The 7303-nt window shown below is 32.9% G+C and overlaps 1 protein-coding gene across 2 annotated transcripts in view; it reads left to right on the forward strand.

Moving 5' to 3' along the window:
- The first annotated feature begins 1881 nt into the window (after positions 1-1881).
- The window catches only part of Fatp3 (Fatty acid transport protein 3), a 41746-nt gene continuing 36324 nt past the window's right edge, over positions 1882-7303 (forward strand). Inside the window, exon 1 of one of the 2 annotated variants that reach the window (XM_017612444.1) lies at positions 1882-2455. The gene's annotated coding sequence lies outside the window, so the exon portion shown is untranslated. The remainder of the gene's footprint in view (positions 2456-7303) is intronic. The other variant, XM_017612445.1, reaches the window with a different exon arrangement.

Consider the following 7303-nt stretch of genomic DNA (forward strand, 5'->3'; position numbering starts at 1 on the left):
AATATCACTTTCAAATGGCGTGCTATAGATATGGCCGATACTGTACATATGTATGTACATACACACATCTGCTTTTGCTTAAGGTTATATTTTTTGTCTTTTTTCTATCTAGATCCCTAGCTCTACCCCTGTTCGTTCTAATTACATTTATGTTATTCTGTTTTCCTTTATCTTCATTTTTATCTTTATACTATATCGATAACAAAATCGATAATGACATCCAATGAAATATCGATAACAAAACCGATAAAAACATCGATTACAAAATCGATGAAAAATTCGATAAAAATCCCGATAGCAAAATTTTTAATATTGGTTGCAAAATCTATTAGAAACTTGATAAAATATCCATAACAAAATCGATAAAAATATTGATAACAAGTAAGAAAGTCTAAGTTCGGGCGGAGCCGAACATTAAATACCCGGCGCAAGTATTAAATATATGTTTTCCACCTTTCCGAAATATTGGTTTCAAGCATTTCTGAAATTCACCGTTATATGAAAAGCGGCCGTAATTTTAGTTCGATTTCAATAATTTTCAGCGTTTTGCTTCTATGTGGCAAGTACAATAACCACACCGAGTTTGGTACAAATTGGTAGAACGGTTACCGAGATACATATATATAATCATAAGTGGGCGGTGCCACGCCCATTTTCCAAAATTTTATTATAAACGTTTTTCTTGGTAAAGAATTGTTTCAAGCATAAATTTTGAATAAATTAGCTTTAGTATTTACGAATTTATAGAAGATTTCGCATTTCTCTAAATTACCGTTATATGGGATGTGGGCGTGGTTATTGTTCGATTTTAAAAATTTTCGGCCATTTCGTATGTTATACTAAGGTCAACAACTGTGCCAAGTTTGGAAGAAATTGGTGCAGCGGTTACCAAGATATACACATGTAACCATAAGTGGGCGTGGCTACGCCCATTTTCCAAAAATTTATAATATTCTTATTTTTCGTCTAAAACTTATTGTAAATATCAATTTTGAGTGAATAATCTTCAGTAGTTACTAAAATATCGCAGTTTACGTATTTCTGAAAATTGCCGTTATATGGGAGGTAGGCGTGGTTATTGTCCGATTTTGCCCATTTTCAACACCATCCGTCCTACGCCAGAAAGAAGTGGACGTACCAAGTTTCGTTAAGATATCTCAATTTTTACTCGAGTTATCGTGTGCACAGACGGACGGACGGACGGACAGTCACCGCTTAATCGATTTCTCTTTTCATTCTGGTCATTTATGTATACATTTGTCTATATCTATATCGATTCGTTTTGCCTGTTACAAACAACCGTTATGTGAACAAAGTTATAATACCCTTGTGCGCAAGTGCGCTCGGGTATAAAAATATTACCAAGAATGAGTAACAAATCAGTTTAGTTCCAAACTACAGACAACGGTTTACTGGCCCATTCAAAGCTGCCCTACTTACTACAAGTTAACATTTGTACATTAATATAACACAGTGTTATGTAAAAAGAAAATCGCTTTGAGCGATCGTGTTAAAGCAGCGGCGATTTAAAGACTATTCAGAAATTTGAAAGTTTCCAAATATGATCACTTCCGGTATGTGTCTACGATAAAAGCTTTTGCCAACTAAACACGGTCATACTCGTAGAACATTAAACAAATCTACATAAACATTAGTTTTTAATCAATATGACATTCTAACAAGTGGTTTGGGGGATTGCTCCACCATGAAACAGAGGCGATTTACCTATGCACCAAAATAGGTACATACAAATGTGTACATTTTTACATTCATGTGTGCATATGTACGTATCTATGTACGTGATTATATGAATGTGAGCAAATATTGAAGGCAAATGGGTCAAAAAGCAAATTTGTAAGCAATCAGCTGTTGTCAGTTCGTTCGCGCGAGTCGTTCTCAACGGCTGCGGGTTAGTGGTGTTGCAAAATCGATGCATTAGTGAAAATAACAAACCGAAAAAAAAAACACTAAATGTACATACATAGATAAGAGTATACAAATTTTTGTAGTAAAGGCAAACTAGATTAAGATGGCAAGCTAGTAAGCAAACCATATAAAAAATTTTTGGAAGAAATAGATAGCAAAATCAGTGTAAAGTAAAAAGAGCTCATTTACTTACTAGAGTGGAAATACTCGGCGGGTCATTTGTGACTATTTGATGGTGAAACGAGAATAGTGGCTGCGTCATTCAACGCGTTCGGCTCCAATAAAGCACCGCTCACGCTGAAGTGGGAGAGCAGTGTTTTCTGTGTTTGTTGGGATTTGTGTATATATTTATGCATGTGTTCAAGAAAGTTCTTAAAGTAAATAGAAACAAATAAATACAGTGGGTGATAGTGATTGTCAAAATCAGCTGTGCAGTCCTGATAACAAGTGACACGGTAAACCGGGCGAAAGGGAAGTGTGAAACGAAGTGGTACAGATAAAACAGCTGATCTAATCCATATATGAAGAGGTAAGTAAAGATACACATAGTACGTACTTACGTACGTACATACGTATCCATACATACATACGTATACATACATACATACGTATACATACATGCATACATATATGGGTATGTATATATGCATGTAGGCATTTCTGGTCCACTGAAATAACGACAAAACTCAAAATATAATGTTTCTGAGTTATACAGCGGATTACAGTGAAACCTCTCCTAACGGACACCTCTATTAGACGGACATCTCCCTTGGGCGGACATTTTTTCCTATACCAAGTTTTAAGTATAAATTTCGGAACAAATTACTCTCTCTTAAGCGGACACTCTCTTGGCCGGACGCGGACAGTTATTTTGCATAAAATTGACACAAAAACTCTATTGGGCGGAGATTTCTTTTCATAACAAATCAAACAAAAACCTCCGTTGAGCGGACGCGACCTCCTCATAGGCGGACTACTAAATGGAAAAAGGGGACTTCCCGCACAAAATGTGATTGTTATGCACACATTTAGTTTGGTTTGCGCAGTGGTTTAGGTTCGTTATTTGAATTGTCAGAAACCCTTGGAGACTGATAAAAACATGAAAACTATTGATGAAAAAGGTACTGACACTGAAAAAAATTAAAAATAAAACTTACGTCAATCGACAATTTCCCAGGTTTTTATGTAATGAATCTATGGTTTTATGTAGTTTATGGACTAAAATGTAAAATTTATTTTTATTTTGTTATTACTTAATATGTACTTACGCACATAAATGAAATGTGCATTTTTGAAAAAATAGGTACATGCACATTTTTGTTTGAACGATGTAATATCAATATCTCTTATTCAAATAAGAAATAGTGACTATTCAATTAATTAAAACATTAAAAAGTTCTAAAACAGGCTTCCCCTCCATTAAGCGGACACCTCTCTTGGGCGGACAACAAATGACTGACGGTGAGTGTCCGCCCAAGGGAGGTTTCACTGTATATGGATATGCTTTTCTGTAGAAAATCAGAATGTCGCACACCGTCTTCAACAGAGTCACAACGAAAAATAATACGTTTGTCAGAAAATGCGAAAAACTATTTCTTAACACATGATAATCATACGGGCAAGGGCGACTTTACCTTAGGTTTTTTTTAACAAATTAAATCAAAAATTTGCTCAGCTTTTTCTGACAGGTAAATAAAAGATCTGCATGCATTTTTAGCGCATAATCTCAAAAATGCCAAATTTTAAGTTGTGACTCTTTCGAAGACGGTGTGCGATGTGCTTAGTTGTTATTACTGCAACAGAGGGAAGAATTGTGACATTTGTTAGAAAATCGGAGTAGGCAACTCTTAAACAACTTTGGCGTTGGCGTCGCTTCGCCATCTGGGCATATGTGCGTACATACATTTATATTAAGGTTTTTATACAACCAAAGATAGCCAAAGCCGACACAAAAGCAAATAAAAACGGTGACCAACTCTCAACTTTTCGCGTGTGTCCATCCTTTTTTTCCTTTCTAATCGAATTCCGTTACGATATGATACCATATAAATACTTTCGACATTACATACCGATATATTATACTCGATAGTTTTAAACGATAACTTTTTAGAAACAATTACCTGTATCCCCGTATGCTATACGTAGTAGATCTGCAAATACATCGTTGTCAGTATGGAGTACATGGTTGTCGATCGATCGATTTTTTCGATATCGGGTATCGATATTTTCTTAATTACTTATTTAAAGGACTGAAATTTTGGTAAACTACAAATAAAATACTAGCCAATTATCTTCTATACTAATTATATAAAGAGAAGTCCCTTTTTTGTAACAGGTAATCTCGCGAACGGCTGATCCGATTTTCATGAAATTTTTTATATAAATAGCTTTCAGCAACCACCATGTTTTAGTTTTTTCTGGTAGGTGGACCAGGGACCGATATATTCGAAAAAATCTTATTATGGTTAGGGTGGCCAGATATTATAATGACATAATCAGTACAGTTGGGATCAAAAATCAGTACAAAGTCATAAAAATCAGCTAATTTTTAAGCGTATTTTTTATTATTAACAATATAACAACCAAATAACAGCGCATTAATTTAACAAAAAATAACTAATAGACTTTTAAATACATATAGTATTATCAATATAAAAATTCATTACTTTAAAACAAATCAAAGGTATTACGTATGTATGTACAGCTGTGCTCAGGAAAATAGTAGTGAAATGTATTAACAGGTTTTGAATTTTTTTTTATTTCCTTACTTAATTTAAAATTTTTATAAAAATATAGTTAATTCTATAACAAAAGACATGTGAGTTGAAGTCTCAAACTTTCCAGAAAATATATAAAAATTGAGAAAAAAAAAATTTGTAGCCCATTCAGTTTCAGTAGAAGCCGAGCTCGAGCCAGAATCTGTTTGCATATTTTAAGCTACAAATTTAAAACTCATTTAGTTGGTGTGCTTATTAAATACAGCATTCACATTAAAATGTTGACTAAAAGGTATATTACCGAATTATCGGTAAACGAATTTTCGAGTACGAATGAAATTTAATAGTGTTAAATGTGTATGTGCAAGTAAAATTACAGGTGGTAGAAGATCAAAAATCAAAGTAAAGCTATATATATCATATTCATGAGTCGGTAGTTTGCACCTTTTCCAAATTTTTATACCTTTCATGAGCATGACATGCAGCGTTGCCGTTTTGGTCCAATTGGACCAAAATTGGTAGCTTCATTCTCCGTTGGTAGCTTGGTTGGTTTGATGAAGTTTTTGGTAGGTAAAATTGTTTTGAAAATACAACCAAATTGATCATTAAAATTTGTTTGTTTAATTTAAGTTTACACGTTCAAAACACTGCTTTCTCTTTGCTTACACGTATAAGATTTCTTTATTTTTTTCTATATTTTATTAAGCAGACAATTTTCTGAAAATAAAAACTCACTTCCCAAAGCTACGACCGATTAGCTGTTGAAATTAATGAGAAATTACCTATTGTCTTGAAAGAAAAATTGGTGATATGCAATTTGCAAAATGTGAGTGTATTGGTAAAAAAGGATGAGTGTATGCAAATTGAATCAAATTTGGAATTTTTTTATTAAAATGCATAAAATGTCTGCTTTATTTTGTTTTTTCGCACACAAAAAAAAATGTTTGATATGAATTGAATCAATCTCAAAGATATTTACATATTTTACAAACGTTTTTTATACAGTAACTTAATTATTTTATTTAAAGGCCCGAATTTCTTTTGTTTAATCTTAAAGATTGGTGTGAATAATTAACCAATAATGTAAAAAATATTATGTGTAGTTTTAATTTTTACTGCTAATTTGTGTAGCTAAAAACCCCGCAAACTCGAGAAATCTCGTTTTAATGATGAACGAATTTTGGTAGTTTGGTAACTGATTTGGTAGGCGTTTTGGAACCTAAAAATATTTGCAAGTGGCAACACTGATGACATGGTATTATAACTTTGGTCTGATGTTTGTAAGTACCAGAATGAAAAGAGATAGACCCATTAAAATGTATACTTATATGGTCAGAACGTCGAGTTGAGTCGATTTAGCCATGTCCGTCTGTCCGTCTGTTTGTATGCAATCTAGTCTCTCAGTTTTCGAGATATCCGTATAAAATTTGGTAGGTGGGTGTATTTTTATAATGTATTAATCATTTGTCGGAACCGGAAGAATCGGACCACTATAACATATAGCTCCCATACAACTGATTGTTAAGATATGAGATTTTTCGTTATGACTTCTCCATTTATGCAGCTAGGAACATGAAATTTTGCAGTACTTGCACCCATTATCAACAGAATACTTACAGTGAAAATTACAAAGATCGGGTCACTATAACCTATAGCTCCCATACAACTGATTGTTCAGATATCATTCGTTCCAAAATACATCGTACACCCACCCTGCCGGAACAACAACAACCAAAATGGAAATAATATATTTTCTTTTGAAAAATACCCAACATATATTAGCGATTTTGACCATGCCTACGAAACAATGCATAATCAGCAAAATTAAAAGATCTAGAGCTACATATGTCCATTACATATGTATGTCGAAGGCGAAATGTGGTTTCTTTTCGGATAAAACAGTTGTATACGCTATAGAAATTGGAAAATTTTGGTTGAGAAAAAGAAGTACACGCAGAAGGATTTCCCAAAAACGTATTGAAATATTACTATTTTTTTAAAGTGCCATTTTGGCACTTTGTGCCAAATTGAAAAATTAAGTGCCATGTAAAGTAAAATAGGGTCAAAAATGGAACGGTTCTAGTCACGTTGGCAGCCCCGAGTGTATTGTTCTGGGACGTAAAACAATGAAAAACTAGGAGACTAAAACTAAAGTTAATACAGGGTGTCCAGATTGTAAAAAAAAGCGCAATTTCTGAAAAAAAACGCCAAAAATCGCCAATTTTTTTTTTAAATAAAATTCATGAAATCGGTTTAACAAATCTTTTATTTTAAAAATTAAATCTTGTTATAATATAGTTTTTAAAACCAAAAACGAATATAATACCTTCAGAAGGTAATAATAAATAACACAAATCACTTATGTAATAGTGATGTACAATTTTCTCTAAAAATACGCATACTTTTTAAAAATATTTGTTTCAACACATATTGCAATATGACTGCGCAATTATTGAATTTATTATAACTCATATTAATTGACTAATAGCACAATCCGCTTTTAGGTGCTTATCGCTAAAAATAAAATAGAAACCTATAATAAGGCGATAATCAGCTATTTCCACAATTACTTTCAAAATCACCTATAGTTACGGTGATCATAAATATGGATTCAAAATAGAAGGACAATTTTTCAAAAATATGCCTACATATATTTACGT

The sequence above is a fragment of the Rhagoletis zephyria genome, unplaced genomic scaffold (genome assembly GCF_001687245.7).
Source record: "Rhagoletis zephyria isolate East Lansing unplaced genomic scaffold, Rhagoletis_zephyria_1.1 Rzeph_scaffold_00542, whole genome shotgun sequence".
NCBI lineage: Eukaryota > Metazoa > Arthropoda > Insecta > Diptera > Tephritidae > Rhagoletis > Rhagoletis zephyria.